The sequence below is a fragment of the Carcharhinus amblyrhynchos genome, chromosome 13 (assembly GCF_965287045.1).
Source record: "Carcharhinus amblyrhynchos chromosome 13, sCarAmb.v2.hapA, whole genome shotgun sequence".
In the NCBI taxonomy this organism is placed as follows: Eukaryota; Metazoa; Chordata; class Chondrichthyes; order Carcharhiniformes; family Carcharhinidae; genus Carcharhinus; species Carcharhinus amblyrhynchos.
This window is the reverse complement of record NC_137336.1, coordinates 74,458,915-74,480,018: the sequence shown is the minus strand read 5'-3', so window position 1 is coordinate 74,480,018 and position 21,104 is coordinate 74,458,915. Positions and strand designations below refer to the sequence as shown.

Genomic DNA, 21,104 nt, shown 5'->3' with positions numbered 1-21,104 from the left:
TCATTGACTCAGTTGGTGTGGTGTCATGCTGTGCCAGCAGCAACTGGTGTGATTCCCATTCTGGCTGGGGTGGATTTAGGACCTGCCTCCTTTCCATACCCGTGGTGGAGATCACAGGTCCTTCCCATACTCAGGGCCAGCCTTCAGGCAGAGAATTCAAAAAGAATAAACTTGTTCAGTAATCACTGTGCATTTTTTTCGGAATTTACACTCAATTTCATTAATTGTGATTTTTAGAACAGCCCTGCAACGAAAAAAATAACTACCCACTTCATTCAGTGCAACATCAGAGCATTAAACATTCAGAGTTCACTTCAGCTGATTAAACGTTTCTCAATACGTTTAATGATAACACATTGATTAACTTTGTTTCTCGTTTCTGCTAATGCAATTCTTCAGTCAGAGAGTGGTGAATCTGTGGAACTCTTCGCCGCAGAGGGCTGTGGAGGCCACGCCATTGAGTGTCTTTAAGACAGAGATACATAAGTTCTTGATTAATAAGGGGATTAGGGGTTAAGTGGATAAGGCAGGAGTATGGGGATGAGAAAAAATATCAGTCATGACTGAATGGTGGAGCAGATTCGATCGGCTGAGTGGCTTAATTCTGCTCCTATTGCTTATTGCCTTAAGGTCTATAGTCTTATGGGAATTTGAATACATTTTTATTTTAGTTCTTACACTGGGTTCAAAAAAGAACACCTGAACTAAAGTTTGAGTAGGATAATATGCTCTCTCTCATCCACCATTAGGAAATAATCCATAAGATCCCCATTAACCCCGAATATTGCCTTTCCCTCACAGTTATTATCCAGATTTCTGCTGAATTATAAGAACATCTGTAGATATTTGTATTTAGCAAAGATTTTCCGGTCTCTCACTGTGTTTTGCGGGCTGACCAATTTATTTATGGTTTTCTCATTTATTTATTTCTCATTTGTTTATTGTTTTCGTTCAGTGATAATCCACACATGGGATAAATCAGAGCCAGGAACTACAGGTTCTAATTCTGACCTCAGTTATTGACTGAATGTTAGAAGGGGTTATTGGAAAAGGGGAAAAAAATTAAATATTCATATAATAACTTTATTGAGGAAGTGACTAAAATAGTTGATGACGGATTCCACTAGACATGTCACTCTACTACATGTTGCAAAATATCAATTGTGGCATAACGCATTGCAAGAAATTTGGATCATTCTAGATTGTTAGAACATAAATACACAGAAGAGAAAATAACATAAAACGCATCGAAATACTATCTATTCAAATAAATAACTAAACTTTAACATTAGATAAAACTTTGTTACATTCAAATCATATGTGCAAGTGGTGGTTTCAGGTTCACTTCCATACAGAGATATTCTATGTTCCATTTCCCACATTTTGGGTTCTAATGGGAGAAAATGTGGAAACCATAGCTCAGCAGCAGCACCAGCACTCAATCGTATTGTCAGGAATTTGCCTAGTAACACCAGTAAAATGATTTTTAGAGTACGTGGTAGGATATGACCTGTGTGACATCGGATAGGAACCTATGGAGTGACAGCAGTAGCCAGCTTTCTAAATCCATGATAGAATGTAATTTTCCCACAAAAAAAAGATTAGCAGGCATTGAGACGGAATCAGGTATAAATCGCCCTATTAGTAGAAACAGCTTCCCTCCACGATGGGCAGCTCAGTCAATGCATACATGTGCCACTTTCTAGAGTAAATGAATCTGAGAGATGCAAAGAGCCAAATCCACAAAATGAAATAACAAAAAGGCAAAATGGTATAATTGCCAACACCTACAGATGAAGAGGCTTGATTTACATCCAACAACCTGAGAGGCCAGTCCAGACATCACAGCCAATTGGGCCATGGAACACCTTTTACTTATCAGACATGCTACTGTGTCATATCTAAGTCTTACAGCCAATGCATTTCATAAATTTTCATAAAAGGATGTTTACATATTTTTATTAGTCCCGAAAGGTATTTTTCATATATGCAGAGGAAAAATTGATAATTTCTTTATAAATTGTGTGCGCATTTTGTGATTCATGTTCTTAGCATCTTGGAGTACTGTAATCCTGTTCATATTTTATTTTCAGTTGATACATCGCCGGTAACTGTTGTCATGCAGTGACTAGGCTGCTTTCCTCACTAAGATGTCACGTCTCCTCTTATAGTATCCCAAAAATTAGACTACACCACCAAGAACAGATGTTTTAAGCCGGGACACACTTCCAGAAAAGGATCAACATGATTTGTCACAGTGTTGAGAACTTAGAGCATGTGTATAACTGCACAAGATGTATATACTTCATGTTTGTGAGTATTTGTGTGTCGGGCGAAATGCTTTGTGACGGAGCTGTCTTCACATTAACCAACCACCACCCCCACCCTCCACCACCCCCCCCCCCCCCCCCCCCAACCCCAACAGTTTTGCCATGTTGGTTAATCCTACGGGAATCCGCTGCAATATGCTTCCTGCCTTCTCCATGACAAACATGGAAACTATAGCGCGATAGGGCCAGTAACCGCCCAGTAACCGAAAGTTCTGATGCTTCGTGCTGTCTGTCAACATAAGAGCCCAATGATCAGTCTGGAGAATAAACTCGTGCCCCAGGAAGTAAGAACACAAACTGCCTGTGGTCCACATTATAGGAAGGCCCCCTTCTACTATGATCTTGTTTCATGGTTAAAGAGTTTTCTGCTTAGCTACAGGGCAAGTTGCTCCTGCCGCTTCTCAACTGGAATAAGACAAGCTCATGGCCTAAATGTAGACGTATCCTCCTGGGACAGGGATGTCTCATTGAAATTTGGACCCCTCACTTCAGGGTTTGACCTTTGTAATCTCTCCAAGTATTCAAGGATCTTAGCAATCTCTCGTCCCATTAGACTGAAATCCCCGAGTTTTCGTTGTGATGTTGGCATAAGGGATTGCAATTTTGGAAAACCGTGGAACAAAACAGTGATACCAGCCAATCGAGCGAAGGAGCGAATGCATGTGATGTTTGGATCGAGGCTGTGAGCTATACCTGAAGGCCTAAACTTTGTCTACCTGTGGGTAAATGTATCCTTTTCCAAGGTCATACCCCAGGTATTGATGCTTTGCCTTTACATAAGAACATAAGAAACAGGAGCAGGAGTAGGCCATCGAGCCCTTCGAGCCTGCCCCGCCATTCAATAAGATCATGGCTGATCTGAAGTGGCTCAGTTCCACTTTCCCGCTTTCTCCCCATAACCCTTAATTCCCTTGTCTATCAGAAACCCATCTACCCGTGTCTTAAATATATTTAGCGAGGCAGCCTCCACCACTTCAACGGGCAGAGAATTCCAGAGATTCACCACCCTTTGAGTGAAGAAGTTCCTCCTCAACTCCGTTCTAAACCGCCTCCCCTTTATCTTGAGGCTGTGCCCCCTAGTCCTACTGTCCTTTCTGAGCGGGAAGAGTCTCTCCACCTCTACCCTATCCATCCTCTTCATTATCTTATACGTCTCTATAAGATCCCCACTCATCCTCCTAAACTCCAACGAGTACAGACCCAGTCTATTCAGCCTCTCTCCATAGTCCAACCCCCTCATCTCCGGTATCAGCCAAATGAGCCCATGCACATTTGTTTGCACTGAAGCCAGTCCGGCTGCCTTGATATTCTCCAGCACATTCGGAAGGGGGGCAGGCGGCGAGAGGGCTGATTGTTGTCTGGAGGTGGTGATGGTGGTGGTTTCGGTGGGGGGGGAGTTGGTGGTGGTGCGGTAGGGGGGAGGTCCGACCACTCACTGATAGATGGGGGCGTATGGATCTCTGGTGGGGGGGGGGGGTGGGCGGCGCAGGGGGGTTCGCTGCCACACTGCGGCGATCTGCACTCCCACTCCGTGAAGAGGGTTCATTCCTCCGGTGGGGAGGAGGAGGGATCGTCCTCAGAGTGGCAGCGGACACTCTTGCCCACTCCCTCCGCACCGATTGCCCGCAAAGTGGCAGCGGCTGCTCGGATTCGGGTGCAGATCGCTTTAAAAGCCCGACGCCCGAATTTACCGCAATTTCGTGCTGGAAAACGGACGCAAATTGTTGGTAAAATTGGGCCCACTGTGTCAATATCAGTGTTGTATGCCATGTAGTAGGGGATGGCGTGAGAGTAGTGGTTTGGGGGTGCAATTTCTTTGTGCACACATTAAACATAGGGCGAAAATCTATGGCTGTTATATTTTGATGTTTATATTGAGAATTGACAGTGGCCATTTTAAAATTCGTTGCAAAGTGCGGGTAATTGATCATCCTATTACAAGAAAAAAGGTCCTTCTCCCCTCCAGTGGCAGAGCGATTGCATACTTTACTCATTTACTACACAATTTACTAGAAATCAGGTCATTTGGTCTGAGTAAGCCTGTACTTCTTTTCAAACCTAAGTTTTCACTGGTGGGAATTCTGCTGCTTCTGAAACCTAAACATTCTGCGTTATCCACTTATTTTGTAGACAAGGATGTCTGCAAAGGGTACTGAATCGCATATAAGTCTTGCTCTTTCCTAAATTCCCTGCTCATAGAATTGTCTCAGGAATGACGAGGCAGTTGCCTTAGTTTCCTGAGTGGTTCAAAACACCTTTGTCTGAAACATCCTTGCCCTCACTGGAAATGTTTCGCTGACCAACAGGGGAACCATCAATCTCACATACCTGCATATACGGCATATATACCAGGCCAAGGCTTGTATTGTCCGCATATCTTGAGGGGAATTGCTTGATAGAGCAGACGCAGCACGGTTTCGTTAAGGGGAAGTCGTGTCTGACAAATTTACTGGAGTTCTATGAGGATGTGTCTAGGGCGGTGGATAGAGGAGAGCCGGTGGATGTGGTCTTTCTTGATTTTCAGAAGGCGTTTGACAAGGTACCTCACAAGAGGTTATTGCAGAAGGTAAGGGGGCATGGAGTTGGGGGTAGGGTGTTAGCGTGGATAGAGGATTGGTTGTCAAATAGGAGGCAGAGAGTGGGGGTCAATGGGTGCTATTCGGATTGGCGGTTGGTGACTAGTGGAGTGCCCCAGGGGTCAGTGCTGGGGCCTCAGCTATTTACCATTTATATAGATGATCTGGAGGAGGGAACTGAGTGTAGGGTGTCGAAATTTGCTGATGACACCAAGATTGGTGGAACGGCAAATTGTGCAGAGGGTGTGGAGAGTCTGCAGAAGGATCTAGATAGGCTGGGCGAATGGGCCAGGAACTGGCAAATGGAATTTAATGTTGGCAAGTGCGAGGTGGTCCACTTTGGTAGGAATAATGGTAGGAAGGATTATTACTTATGTGGCGAAAAACTGCAGCTGGCGACGGTGCAGAGGGACCTCGGGGTCCTTGTGCATGAGTCGCAAAAACCCAGCTTGCAGGTGGTGCAGCAGGTGGTCAGGAAGGCGAATGGGATGCTGGCCTTCATAGCGAGGGGGATTGAATATAAAAGTAGGGAGGTCTTGCTGCGGCTGTATAGGGCATTGGTGAGGCCGCAGCTGGAGTACTGTGTGCAGTTTTGGGCGCCGTACTTACGCAAGGATATTTTGGCCTTGGAGGGAGTGCAGAGGAGGTTTACTAGGCTGATACTGGAGTTGAGGGGGTTGAGCTATGAGGAGAGGCTGAATAAACTAGGCTTGTACTCATTAGAGTTTAGAAGAATGAGAGGAGATCTCATTGAGACGTATAAGATGATGAATGGGATGGATAGGATAGAGGTGGAGAGACTCTTCCCGCTCAGAAAGGACAGTAGGACTAGTGGGCACAGCCTCAAGATAAAGGGGGGACGGTTTAGAACGGAGTTGAGGAGGAACTTCTTCACTCAAAGGGTGGTGAATCTCTGGAATTCTCTGCCCGTTGAAGTGGTGGAGGCTACCTCGCTAAATATTTTTAAGACGCGGGTTGATGGGTTTTTGATAAGAGAGGGGATTAAGGGTTATGGGGAGAGGGCGGGAATGTGGAACTGAGCAGCGACAGATCAGCCATGATCTTATTGAATGGCGGGGCAGGCTCGAAGGGCTAGATGGCCTACTCCTGCTCCTATTTCTTATGTTCTTATGTTCTTATATTAACAGAGAACTGCAATTGTGCGCCTACCTATTAACTATCTGGAGCAGTAACATAGACTGTGGCCTTCTGCTTTCTAGCAATTGCTGTCAAAATGTTGCCTTTTAGTTTTGCCTTTACCAACAATCAAGGTGTCGAAAGAGTTACTGAACTCGGAGACTGGCTCTAATGTGTCCAGCGCCTGTCACCTGGTCACCATGGACCGTTGAGTTTATCCTTCCTGAAGTCATTCTGTCAGTATAGGTAGATGTCTACCAAGAATAATGCCGCTTGGGAGATTGCCAATCACACCCACTCTTGCAAGGAAACCTATCCCTCTGCATTGAAATTCAAGTCTCTGTGGAGGTTGAATTACATCTGCCACTTTAAAATTCGTTGAAAAGTGTGGGTAATTGATCATCCTATTAGAAAAAAAAAACTTCCTTCTCCCCTTCAGTGGCAGAGCGATTACATACTTTACTCATTCACTACACAATTTACTAGAAATCATTGCAGAGGGGATAGGTTGTTTTGCGAGTCCGCATTGTGTAGTAATGTATTGCCCTACCCTCACATTCTCAGGTTTGTACTTGTTTATTCAAGCCCGCTGTCTGCAGGCAAAACCCCCAACAGCTTTTCCAAATTATGCCCTCCGCCTGTCTGGTCGCATCCATTTTTTTTGTAGAGACCTTGACGCTGATGAAAAGCCTCTTGTGACAACTGACCTGGCAGGACAGCACTCGATCGGTTATGTGGATAGAAAGTCTACTCGAAGACGTCAAATATCGCCAATAGTGCTGCCTTCAGCTTCTAATAGGAGTCTGTCCTCCCCATCAGAAAGCCATGGAGTCATAGATGCTTACAGCTTGGAAACAGACCCTTCAGCCCAACTTGTCCATGTGACCTATTCATCCTGGAAGAAATGGCACTAAATGACAAGCCCATCCTGCTGTAGGCCTCCCCACACAATTTGCCAAACACTCAAAACTCAGGAGGTAGTTCCCAATGTCCCTCCCCTCTTGATAGGGTGGAAGTTTGGGTCCTGCAGGGGATGGACAGGCGACGAGGACAGAAACCAGTATCCATTCAGTTTATGAGTAGTCACGGTTGCCCCCATCCATAACCTCCTGTCAATGTAGAGCTTGGGATGGGTGAGACTTATTGGAGTTACTTTCCGTGCTCACTACTGTGTAAACATGGGAGCAATTTGAATTGTCACCCTCAAGCTCCTCAGATCTTCTCCTCGCTTTTCCTCATGTTTTTCCTGAGCAATTAATGCGTGTTAAAACAATGCGAATAGCTCTCGCTGCTCTACTGTGTCATCCTGTTCTGTATTGGTCCTCTGTGTACTTCCAGCTTTGGGTCGAAACATGTGATCAGATATTACTTCCTCTAGAGATGCATCACTCGATGAGTTTAAAGTATCGGCACGCCAGGATTGGGTTATCCTGCCACTTGCTATTCCAGTATTGCCAACAGCTTTTGCTCTATCTCTGAGTGCAGGTAGCACAAACTGCAGATAGTACCTCTGCAAAGTACCTCTTCCAAGACAAAGCTGGCAAGAAATCAGTAAAAACGAGAAACTTGTGCCACCATTGGATCCTTATTGTATCCATGGGTCTCTACATATAGTCAAAGTTTGAGATGAGAAAAATAAATATGCAGACGGTGCAAGGTCAAGATAAAAAAAAAACAAATCTTCCCCCTTTAACTCAAACCTTTCCAGCAGATTAAGCAAGTACAGCATAGACAATGTGCAAATGTAAGGTGGTCCACTTTGGTAGGAATAATGATAGGAAGGACTATTACTTACGTGGTGAAAAACTGCAGCAGGCGACGGTGCAGAGGGACCTCGGGGTCCTTGTGCATGAGTCGCAAAAACCCAGCCTGCAGGTGCAGCAGGTGGTCAGGAAGGCGAATGGGATGCTGGCCTTCATAGCGAGGGGAATTGAATATAAAAGTAGGGAGGTCTTGCTGCAGCTGTATAGGGCATTGGTGAGGCCGCAGCTGGAGTACTGTGTGCAGTTTTGGTCGCCACACTTACGCAAGGATATTTTGGCCTTGGAGGGAGTGCAGAGGAGGTTTACTAGGCTGATTCCGGAGTTGAGGGGGTTGAACTATGAGGGGACGCTGAATAAACTAGGCTTGTACTCGTTAGAGTTTAGAAGAATGAGGGGAGATCTCATTGAGACGTATAAGATGATGAATGGGATGGATAGGATAGAGGTGGAGAGGCTCTTCCCGCTCAGAAAGGACAGTAGGACGAGAGGGCACAGCCTCAGGATAAAGTGTGGGGGGGTTGCGGTTTAGAACAGAGTTGAGGAGGAACTTCTTCGCTCAAAGAGTGGAGAATCTCTGGAATTCTCTGCCCGTTGAAGTGGTGGAGGCTGCCTCGCTCAATATTTTTAAGACGCGGATTGATAGGTTTTTGATAGGCGAGGGGATTAAGGGTTATGGGGAGAGGGCGGGAATGTGGAACTGAGCCACGACAGATCAGCCATGATCTTATTGAATGGTGGGGCAGGCTCAAAGGGCTAGATGGCCTACTCCTGCTCCTATTTCTTATGTTCTTATGTTCAATCAATTAGCAAAAGTAGTCATTCGACCAGAGGATTTGGCTGAATAGTTGTTGGCGGATCTCTTATCATCTGCTGTAAACACTGGTGTGTTCAGCTTGATACAACATTATCGGTGGATGTTTGAACCAGAGTCGACATTATGACTTGAGGTTGGCTCGATGTTTGAACTACAATCGGTTCGCTGTTTCCCCCCTGTTAGTGCCTGGTTTACGGCGTATAAGGCATAACTCAGCACAGTTGGATTCTGACTCACTGCAGATTCTATCTCTGATGAATTGGTTCTTCCTGCCAACAATTACTCTGCATGCCTCCTCCAGATGACATTATTTGGGATTTGGACAGAATGGTAAGTTTGCGCTATAACGGTGGCAGGAACAGATTATTCTCCAGTGCTATAGTTTTTAGCCAGAAGCCCTCGTCTTTGGCAGAAAACACGATGTTTAACTCTGTGTTCCCACTATAAGATCAGACCCTGTTGCTTTTACTGGATAATTTTGCTCGTCATTTTTGGATTTTGTAAGTCGAATGTTGTACGTAGCTGTCATTTAATAATCCGTAACGCTGGAGGAATCTTTGTTGTTGAGTGAACATTATTCCTATGTAGGAACGGGCACTGACTCAAACGTCTGGTCAATAATGCTTGCTCCCTGGTTTCCTTTGTGCAAGGAAAAAAAAAATCCATGAATCCCATCAAAACAGGATGGCATTGTGCGAATGTAATATGCTGCATTCCAATTCTTGGGATACGAACTGTGGCCCGTTATCATCCATCAGTCGCTCAAGGAAACCAAATCTACTAAAGAATTCTCCCAAACCTCTCAATTGTCTTTTCTGATGAGGTGACTTCATTATGTTGGCAAGTGTGAGGTGGTCCACTTTGGTAGGTAGAATGGTAGGAAGGACTATTACTTACGGGGCGAAAAACTGCAGCAGGCGACGGTGCAGAGGGACCTCGGGGTCCTTGTGCATGAGTCGCAAAAACCCAGCTTGCAGGTGCAGCAGGTGGTCAGGAAGGCGAATGGGATGCTGGCCTTCATAGCGAGGGGGATTGAATATAAAAGTAGGGAGGTCTTGCTGCAGGTGTATAGGGCATTGGTGAGGCCGCAGCTGGAGTACTGTGTGCAGTTTTGGGCGCCACACTTACGCAAGGATATTTTGGCCTTGGAGGGAGTGCAGAGGAGGTTTACTAGGCTGATACCGGAGTTGAGGGGGTTGAACTATGAGGGGAGGCTGAATAAACTAGGCTTGTACTCGTTAGAGTTTAGAAGAATGAGGGGAGATCTCATTGAGACGTAAAAGATGTTGAATGGAATGGATAGGATAGAGGTGGAGAGGCTCTTCCCGCTCAGAAAGGACAGTAGGACTAGGGGGCACAGCCTCAAGATAAAGGGGGGGGGGCTGCGGTTTAGAACGGAGTTGAGGAGGAACTTCTTCACTCAAAGGGTGGTGAATCTCTGGAATTCTCTGCCCGTTGAAGTGGTGGAGGCTACCTCGCTAAATATTTTTAAGACGCAGGTTGATGGGTTTTTGATAAGCGAGGGGATTAAGGGTTATGGGGAGAGGGCGGGAATGTGGAACTGAGCCACGACAGATCAGCCATGATCTTATTGAATGGCGGGGCAGGCTCGAAGGGCCGGATGGCCTACTCCTGCTCCTATTTCTTATGTTCTTATGTTCAATCAATTAGCAAAAGTAGTCATTCGACCAGACGATTTGGCTGAATAGTTGTTGGCGGATCTCTTATCATCTGCTGTAAACACTGGTGTGTTCAGCTTGATACAACATTATCGGTGGATGTTTGAACCAGAGTCGACATTATGACTTGAGGTTGGCTCGATGTTTGAACTACAATCGGTTCGCTGTTTCCCCCCTGTTAGTGCCTGGTTTACGGCGTATAAGGCATAACTCAGCACAGTTGGATTCTGACTCACTGCAGATTCTATCTCTGATGAATTGGTTCTTCCTGCCAACAATTACTCTGCATGCCTCCTCCAGATGACATTATTTGGGATTTGGACAGAATGGTAAGTTTGCGCTATAACGGTGGCAGGAACAGATTATTCTCCAGTGCTATAGTTTTTAGCCAGAAGCCCTCGTCTTTGGCAGAAAACACAATTTTTAACTCTGTGTTCCCACTATAAGATCAGACCCTGTTGCTTTTACTGGATAATTTTGCTCGTCATTTTTGGATTTTGTAAGTCGAATGTTGTACGTAGTTGTCATTTAATAATCCGTAACGCTGGAGGAATCTTTGTTGTTGAGTGAACATTATTCCTATGTAGGAACGGGCACTGACTCAAACGTCTGGTCAATAACGCTTGCTCCCTGGTTTCCTTTGTGCAAGGAAAAAAAAAATCCATGAATCCCATCAAAACAGGATGGCATTGTGCGAATGTAATATGCTGCATTCCAATTCTTGGGATACGAACTGTGGCCCGTTATCATCCATCAGTCGCTCAAGGAAACCAAATCTACTAAAGAATTCTCCCAAACCTCTCAATTGTCTTTTCTGATGAGGTGACTTCATTATGTTGGCAAGTGTGAGGTGGTCCACTTTGGTAGGAAGAATGGTAGGAAGGACTATTACTTACGTGGCGAAAAACTGCAGCAGGCGACGGTGCAGAGGGACCTCGGGGTCCTTGTGCATGAGTCGCAAAAACCCAGCTTGCCGGTGCAGCAGGTGGTCAGGAAGGCGAATGGGATGCTGGCCTTCATAGTGAGGGGGATTGAATATAAAAGTAGGGAGGTCTTGCTGCAGCTGTATAGGGCATTGGTGAGGCCGCAGCTGGAGTACTGTGTGCAGTTTTGGGCGCCGCACCTGCGCAAAGATATTTTGGCCTTGGAGGGAGTGCAGAGGAGGTTTACTAGGCTGATACCGGAGTTGAGGGGGTTGAACTATGAGGAGAGGCTGAATAAACTAGGCTTGTACTCGTTAGAGTTTAGAAGAATGAGGGGAGATCTCATTGAGACGTATAAGATGATGAATGGGATGGATAGGATAGAGGTGGAGAGACTCTTCCCGCTCAGAAAGGACAGTAGGACTAGGGGGCACAGCCTCAAGATAAAGGGGGGACGGTTTAGAACGGAGTTGAGGAGGAACTTCTTCACTCAAAGGGTGGTGAATCTCTGGAATTCTCTGCCCGTTGAAGTGGTGGAGGCTACCTCGCTAAATATTTTTAAGACGCGGGTTGATGGGTTTTTGATAAGCGAGGGGATTAAGGGTTATGGGGAGAGGGCGGGAATGTGGAACTGAGCAGCGACAGATCAGCCATGATCTTATTGAATGGGGGGGGCAGGCTCGAAGGGCTGGATGGCCTACTCCTGCTCCTATTTCTTATGTTCTTATGTTCTTATTATGGCAGCTTCCACACATTTTGAATGAGAATTGTCTGGAATTAGAAACACGTGCTCTTCAGACAGTCCTGCCTAATCAATGTGTACCTGCTGCCAAGTATTTTCTTGTCATTTCCAAAAGTGCAATGACGCTAAATGTGGAAGGCTTCACACCTTTGTACAAGCCGAACATATCCTCAGCTTCTCCTCTATTTCGGCGTCGACTCCAGGCCGACAAAAAAAACATCGCTATCTCTTATAATTCCACAATGGCCTTCCCGTGATTGGCTCAGCACTCCTCTTCTGAAAGATGGTGGAATGATTACTTTCATTGCCCAATGGATGCATCCTGCCTCTACAGATAACTGACATCTTCGAGTGGAGAATGATTTAAATCTATGGCTTTCTCCTGGGGCTTTTCATCAAAGCATCGTGGTCATGAGCTTGGAGAGTATTGGATCACTTTGGCTGTATGTTTTCACTTGTTCTGGGATGATAAAACATTACCTGACTTGCTCGAAGTAGAAAACGTTTTTAGTCGGACTATTTGTCCATATAGTATTTGGCAAGAATAGCCGAACAAACCATCTGCTTTAGAATGAAGACTTGACTGACAAAACGAGATAATTTATATATGTTCTGAGAACAACGATGCTAATCTCTCCATTCTGCTTGTCGCAACTGATGGAATCACTGCATGTGGTCCAACATTTTTTACTAATAGACGATGGCCCATCAGTAATGCGAATTTTCTTCTTTACAGAAATTGATAGAACAACATTATTCCCATTTTGTGCGTAATTACTTCCGGTTTTACTCAACGTTTTAAATGTAAAGGCTTTCTGCTCAAATGAAGGCATGATGTGGAATGCACAGCCTCAACACCAAAGAGTGGTGTGTCACACACTAACAGTTAGAGGAGGTTTTGATCGAGATGTGTGAGGACTTCGGACTTGAGCAACGCCCCTTGGCTTGCATGAAGGCTTTCACACTTTCTCGCACCGACTTCCAGTTTTTACTATGATACAGTGAATTATGAAGGCCTTTTGAAGTGGTTGTCACATTTGCAAGAAACCTTCCTTAGCAACTCAGTAATTTGAAGAATAATTGAAGTTTGCTAACCTTGTGAAGTTGCGTGCCTCTTTTTATAGCTTAAACATTCAAATGAGACTACAAAGCCACTTGGCCTTGAGTATATATCTCAATTTTTGTATTGAAGACTGAACAAAATGGCATTTATCCTCGCGGACACTCAACCCATAATCTTCCAAACTTTAAAGAGTGGTGACATTCAGGTTGCAAAATATTCTCCCTCATTCAAGGGCATGGATAGGGTAGATATGAAACAGCAGTTCTCCTTAGTTGAAGGGTCAGTCACGAGGGGACACAAATTCAAGGTGAGCTGCAGGTGGTTAACTGGGAATGAGTGAAATACGTCCTTTTTACCCAGAGGTGGTGACTATCTGGAATGCATTGCCTGGGGAGTGATAGAGGCGGGTTGCCTCACACCCTTTAAAAGCATCTAGATGAGCACTTTGCAGGTCATAACATTCAAGGCTGTGGGCCAAGCACCGGTAAATGTGTTTAGTTAGGTAGATCAGGTGTTTCTCATGTGTCAGTGCAGGCTCGATAGGCAAAAGGACCACTTCTGTACTGTATGATTCTGTCTTTACCAGTAATCAGAATATTATCCTGTGAGCACTGGACTCCGCTTAACCCGCTCAAGATGTGGCCTATTGTTCTTTGAAATATTGCCAGAGTTGAAGGGGTGCCAAACGATAATCTTCTGTATCAACGTAACAGTATTGTGTCACAATAGTCAGAAACTATTGTGAATCCTGATCTATGGCCATTTGTTGATATGCTTGACTTAACTCTATCTTCCTAAATTGTTGGCAACCAGCCTAACCGGCAAAGAGGTCTTCAACAAGAGCTTCAGGATGTAGAACATAGAACATAGAACATTACAGCGCAGAACAGGCCCTTCGGCCCACGATGTTGCGCCGACCAGTTAAAAAACAATGACCCTCTAACCTAAACCAATCCCTTTCCGTCCATAAACCTATCCACGGATCTCTTAAACGCCCCCAAACTAGGCGCATTTACAACTGCAGCAGGCAGGGCATTCCAATCCCTCACCACCCTCTGGGTAAAGAACCTACCCCTGACATCCGTCCTATAACTACCACCCCTTAATTTAAAGCCATGCCCCCTCGTGCTAGCTTTCTCCATCCGAGGGAAAAGGCTATCACTGTCCACCCTATCTAAACCTCTAATCATCTTATATGTTTCAATAAGATCCCCTCTTAGCCACCTTCTTTCTAACGAAAACAACCCCAAATCCCTCAGTCTCTCCTCATAGGACCTCCCCTCCATACCAGGCAACATCCTGGTAAACCTCCTCTGCACCCTCTCCAAAGCCTCCACATCCTTCCTGTAATGTGGGGACCAGAACTGCACACAGTACTCCAAGTGCGGCCGCACCAGAGTTGTGTACAGTTGTAACATGACGCTGCGACTCCTAAATTCAATCCCCCTACCAATAAACGCCAAGACACCATATGCCTTCTTAACAACCTTATCTACTTGATTCTCAACTTTCAGGGATCTATGTACACATACACCTAGATCCCTCTGTTCATCCACACTATTCAGAGTCCTCCCGTTAGCCCTATACTCGACACATCTGTTATTCCTACCAAAGTGAATTACCTCACACTTCTCCACATTAAACTCCATCCGCCACCTCTCGGTCCAGCTCTGCAACCTGTCTAAGTCTCCCTGCAAACTATGACACCCTTCCTCACAATCTACCACACCTCCGACTTTGGTGTCATCAGCAAATTTACTAATCCACCCAACTATACCCTCATCCAGATCATTAATAAAATATTGCAACACACTGTACAAGATTAATAGTTTCTTTGAAGTCACTACAAATCCGTACATATCCATTTTTTTAATATATAACTGGAACATTGGAGGAAGCCCATTCACTCACGCTGATAGGTTCTAAGACTCTACCTTAACATGTCATTCCAGATCCACTTCCACCTTTGGTCTGATTGCATAGGGTCCCGGCCCTGCCTTTACAAATTTCACCTTACTCTCTTCTTTGATAAGCAACTTCACTGCTATACCCTTTGAAATCCACCGTTGAAAATAGCAACGTGTTTTTTCAGGGTTTTGAAGAAACCAGAAGACATGATTCTGATTCAGTTATTCGATTACAAGATCACAAGATCCTAAGAGTTAGTAGCAGAAATAGGCCATTCGGTCCATCAATTTGGTTTTGCAATTCAATCATTCCTGATAGCTTCTGAACCCCATTCTCCTGCCTTTCCCCAGTAATCTTTGATCCCCTTACCAGTAATAATAATAAAAAATCTCTGTCTTAAATATACTCAATGACCTGTCCTCTACAGCCTTCGGGGGTAATGGATTCCATAGGTTCACCACCCTTGGCTGAAATAAATCCTCCTAATCTCGGTTCTAAAGAGCTGTCCCTTTATTCTGAGACTGTACCCTCAGGTCCTAGTCTCTCCTGCTATTGGAAACATCTTCCCCATGTCCATTCTATCCAGGCTTTTTCAGTATTCTGTAGACTTCAATGAGATCCCCCTCATTCTTGTAAACTCTACTGAGTAGAGACCCAGAGTTCTCAAACGCTCCTCATATACCACTTCTGGGATCATTCTCGTGAACCTGCTCTCGACCTTCTCCGGGGGTAACACATCTTTCCTTAGATAAACTGCCCAAAATTTTTCACAATATCACATAAGTGGTCTGATTAGCGCCTTCTAAAGCCTCAGCAGTAAACCCCTGCTTTGTATTCCAGTCCTCTCGAAATGAATACTAACATTGCATTTGCCTTCCTAACTACCAACTCAACCTGCAAATTAATCTTAACAGAATCCTGAACTAGGTCTCCCAAGCCCCTTTGCACTTCCAATTTCTAAATTCTCCTCTGTTTAGAAAATAGTCCACACCCTCTATTATTCCTACCAAAGTTTATAACTTCACACTTTCCCATGTTGTATTTCATCTTCTTTGCCCACTCTCCCAGCCTGGCCAAGTTCCTCCGCAGCCTCCCCACCATCTCACTACTGCCTATCCCTCCTCCTATCTTCATCTCGTCTGCAAACCATTAGGTTTACTTCGGCCCAATTTAGATCCAACCAAGTTCTACCCATTGGTGCGGGATAATGGTCTTGGATAAAGTAAAAGTAAAGTTTAATTATTCGTCACAAGTAAGGCTTACATTAACACCGCAACGAAGTTACTGTGAAATTCCGCTAGTCGCCTCACTTCGCCGCCTGTCCGGCTCAATGTTTAACCAGCAGATCTTTCAGATTGTGGGAGGAAGCTGGTGCACTGGAGGAAATACACGCAGACTCGGGAAGAACGTGCAAACTCCACAGTGGGCAAAGTCAGACATTGAGTCCGGCTCTCTGTCTCTGTGAGGCAGCAGTGCTAACCACTGCGCCACCGTGCCACCCAACGGATAACGTGTAAGAACAAAAGTGCCATCCCCCTAATTAATTGTACTACTACATTCACATAGCCCACAAATGACCACACTCACCAGTGTAATTTTGTAACACGGTTTTTGAAGGTTCCAAAGAATATGCCTACATTTCGCCATAAAATGTATGGTACCAGCTGGTACCAGCGAAACTGCTGCACCAATGCCCACTTCCAACTTTACGCACAGCCCATCCAGCAATGGTGTGAACATTTAATGACAATTCGACCTCCAACAGTGAATCAAGTCTGTTCTCTCAGCTATTTTGTACTGGGTGGACCGTTGTTCCTTTGGTTTGTATAGGAATCGTTTTATTAGGTTTGTGCATTTTGCGAATTTTGCCTGAAGCTTGGTTCTTTCTTCCAATATGCATATTCATGTTGCCTTTTCTTCCATAGTTTCTACTCATGATGTCTTGCACTAGCAATCTGCAGCTGAGAGCCCAGTCTTCACATATTTTATGCAAAGTACGAGACTGTTTGCATTGGACATTCAGCCGATAGCTTGTGAATCTTAATGTTTGAACCCAACTGCTACGCTTCTTTGCCTGCCAGCTTTGGTGTGACAACTTCCATGACTTTTTGTAAGGTCAAGCTGTTTTCAGTTAACAACAAATTAGGAATTGCAGTGCTCCTCGGATTATATCGTTTAATACATCATAAACTTGCAGTGTTCTTCCAGTCTTTTTAATATCGCCATAAGTTGTGCAATCGCTTCCCCATCTTCTTGATAGCATTTTTTGAACAAAACCTGAAGCTTTCTGCAATGACGAAAGGTTTTGGTGAATTATGGCACTGTTTTTTTTCCCCATTACTTCTTCATATGTCGTTGCACCTGGCTTTTCCGGTTGCACTAAATTTCTGAAGAGGTGAAACGTCCCCCCTTGAAGCCACCGCCTTCCACTCTCTCCCCTATCATAGAACATAGAACATAGAACATTACACAGAACATAGAACATAGAACATTACAGCGCAGAACAGGCCCTTCGGCCCACGATGTTGCGCCGACCAGTTTTTTAAAAAAATAACACTGACCCACTAATCTAAACCAATCCCTTTTCGTCCATAAACCTATCCACAGATCTCTTAAACGCCCCCAAACTAGGCACATTTACAACTGCAGCAGGCAAGGCATTCCAATCCCTCACCACCCTCTGGGTAAAGAACCTACCCCTGACATCCGTCCTATAACTACCCCCCCTTAATTTAAAGCCATGCCCCCTCGTGCTAGCTTTCTCCATCCGAGGAAAAAGGCTATCACTATCCACCCTATCTAAACCTCTAATCATCTTATACGTTTCAATAAGATCCCCTCTTAGCCTCCTTCTTTCCAGCGAAAACAACCCCAAATCCCTCAGTCTCTCCTCATAGGACCTCCCCTCCATACCAGGCAACATCCTGGTAAACCTCCTCTGCACCCTCTCCAAAGCCTCCACGTCCTTCCTGTAATGTGGGGGCCAGAACTGCACACAATACTCCAAGTGCGGCCGCACCAGAGTTGTGTACAGTTGCAACATGACGCTGCGACTCCTAAATTCAATCCCCCTACCAATAAACGCCAAGACACCGTATGCCTTCTTAACAACCTTATCTACTTGATTCCCAACTTTCAGGGATCTATGTACACACACACCTAGATCCCTCTGCTCATCCACACTATTCAAAGTCCTCCCGTTAGCCCTATACTCGACACATCTGTTATTCCTACCAAAGTGAATTACCTCACACTTCTCCGCATTAAACTCCATCCGCCACCTCGCGGCCCAGCTCTGCAACCTGTCTATGTCACCCTGCAAACTATGACACCCTTCCTCACAATCTACCACACCTCCGACTTTGGTGTCATCAGCAAACTTACTAATCCACCCAACTATACCTTCATCCAGATCATTAATAAAAATTACAAACAGCAGTGGCCCCAAAACAGATCCCTGAGGCACACCACTCGTAACTGAACTCCATGATGAATATTTACCATCAACCACCACCCTCTGTCTCCTATCTGCTAGCCAATTCCTGATCCAAGTACCTATCATTCTCAGGAAAGTGGAAGTATTCTCTGGTATCCTTGTTAGGTTCTACCATTACAAAACATTCCGTATACGAGGTCCGTTGCTCTGTATTCTTGTCAAACTACCCAAGGCACGAATAATTCTCACCATTTTACTCAGGAAAGACGTGTGCCTGAAGAATCTGCTTGTTTAGTACTGCCTTGCCTTTTCTCTCTTGAAACATGGAACAACACCAGCTTCAGCCTGGTTTCCTTCGTTTTAAAGCATCCCCAACTCTAGATCTTCTCTGCATGTTCCAGCTACCAATGGTTGCAGAGTTCATTTCGGCTATAGCACATGCAAGGCTTCTCTTCAACGTTCTTTTCTTCGAATTTTTCGACGATTCATTTTTCTCTGGGTGGCTACAAACGTTGTTCGACTTCCTTGCCACCAGTCTTTGTGTGATTTTTTGCATGTTTGAGACTAGTAGGCTACAGACCTTCAACGAAATAAAGAGCGCTATTGAAGAGATGTGTTCACTACGGGGTGGGAACTTACTCTGGAAAGTTATTTGCAGAAGCGGTTGCAAACTTCATATGCACATTATCTTAAATTGCCTTGATAAGCTTCAACCCTGCTGGAAAGGAATCTATAAATGCTATGAATGAAAAATAGAAAGGAAACAGAGGCCAAAGAAATTCACAAAACAATTCCCAAAATAATACTAGTTCTCTCCATCATTTTTTTTGTGGAAGTTATTAGTATAGTGGATGAGGAAATTGCACTGAACACGATATATCTGGAATTTCAGAAAACATTTGGTAATGCTCCTCAAAAATTCAATGGAATTGTTAACCTGAAGAAATATAAAACTCTGGATTAGGAATGGTCTTTAATTCCTACACACACACACACACACACACACACACACACACACGCACACACACACACACACACACACACACAGACACGCAAACACACACACACAAACACATAAGAGATGTCATTCAGCTTGAAGATACGTTGGAAGCGTTCTCACCCACGTATTAACCGTAGCTCAGATTTCCTACTTGAAGGAGTTGCACAACGATGCGGGGATTATAGTAAGGATATCTCCAGATGGCAGTAGCATTTGTGCGAGACAATCAAGAAGGATAATCAGATCCAAAAGCAGCTAAATGTGCTCAGGCAGTGAGCCACACATTTCATTAAAAAAAGACGCAATGTCATTCAGACCGTCAGACCATCGCGGAATACAAGTCTCATTTGAGGACGCTGGTGTATTTTACAGGAAACAATATTGCGAAAGAGAAAGAAGGAGAAACTTTTTTTTGTGTTATCGTGCACAAATCAGCGAAAACTTATGACTAACTTACAGAAAGTGCAGTGAAATATAAAAACACTGGATTGTGTCAATACAACCATTCAATCCCAAACAAAATACACATCTTTAATACTGTACATGTCCCTGGTCAGACTAAATTTGCAGAAGAAAAAAATCCCAATGACATGATTTTATCTTACAGAAGATCAGATATTCATACAGACTCAAAGATCTTGTTTATTTACTTTCCACAAGCCCAAATTTACACGTGACTTGATTGAGGTCTAGTAAATAACTGAATGGCTGGACTGAGTCACCATTGATATATTATTCCTGTGTATCAAATTATGCAGGACCAATGAACACAGGTCCAGCCTAGGTGAAAATGCATACTGCTCGTTCTATGTTTCTTGTCCCCAGAGAATTACGAGCCTCTGAAATGTGATTACTGCTGCTGTGGTGGCTGTTGCCTCGCTGTCTTCAAGAACAATGTCAATTTGTCCCCCACTGGAATGGATGTAACATCATGCAGAACATCAGTATATTTAAAGGCAAAACTCAGCGAATGCAATTGCTTGATTTGGATGCAGTGGGACGAGGAAAGTAGAAATAAATATTAGGATACGTTTCCATATTGGCTCTAGGATTTACTATTTGTTTTTTTTTGTTTCTTCCAAGACAGGGCAAGGCTGTAAGCGTGATGGGCTGGGGGAGCAGGCGAGAGAATGTAAGATGGCTGAATCATTATGGCATGGGATCTGCTGGACGGAAAATCTGCTCTCTTCCTGCTCAGTATTTTGTCATGTTTCTTGTAAGAATTACTTCTCAGGTGTAGGGAACACAGCATCGAGATCATGGCCTTTTTGTTTCACACAAGATGATGTGGAGATGAATGGGATGCTGGCCTTCATAGCGAGGGGGATTGAATATAAAAGTAGGGAGGTCTTGCTGCAGCTGTATAGGGCATTGGTGAGGCCGCAGCTGGAGTACTGTGTGCAGTTTTGGGCGCCGCACCTGCGCAAGGATATTTTGGCCCTGGAGGGAGTGCAGAGGAGGTTTACTAGGCTGATACCGGAGTTGAGGGGGTTGAGCTATGAGGAGAGGCTGAATAAACTAGGCTTGTACTCGTTAGAGTTTAGAAGAATGAGGGGAGATCTCATTGAGACGTATAAGATGATGAATGGGATGGATAGGATAGAGGTGGAGAGACTCTTCCCGCTCAGAAAGGACAGTAGGACTAGGGGGCACAGCCTCAAGATAAAGGGGAGGCGGTTTAGAATGGAGTTGAGGAGGAACTTCTTCACTCAAAGGGTGGTGAATCTCTGGAA

At 44.6% G+C, this 21,104-nt stretch overlaps 1 protein-coding gene across 1 annotated transcript in view; it reads right to left on the bottom strand.

Annotated features, from left to right (window-relative positions):
• LOC145351989 (NACHT, LRR and PYD domains-containing protein 12-like) overlaps positions 1–21,104 on the bottom strand; it is a 72,830-nt gene that overhangs the window by 36,717 nt on the left and 15,009 nt on the right. The gene's annotated exons all lie outside the window — the stretch shown is intronic.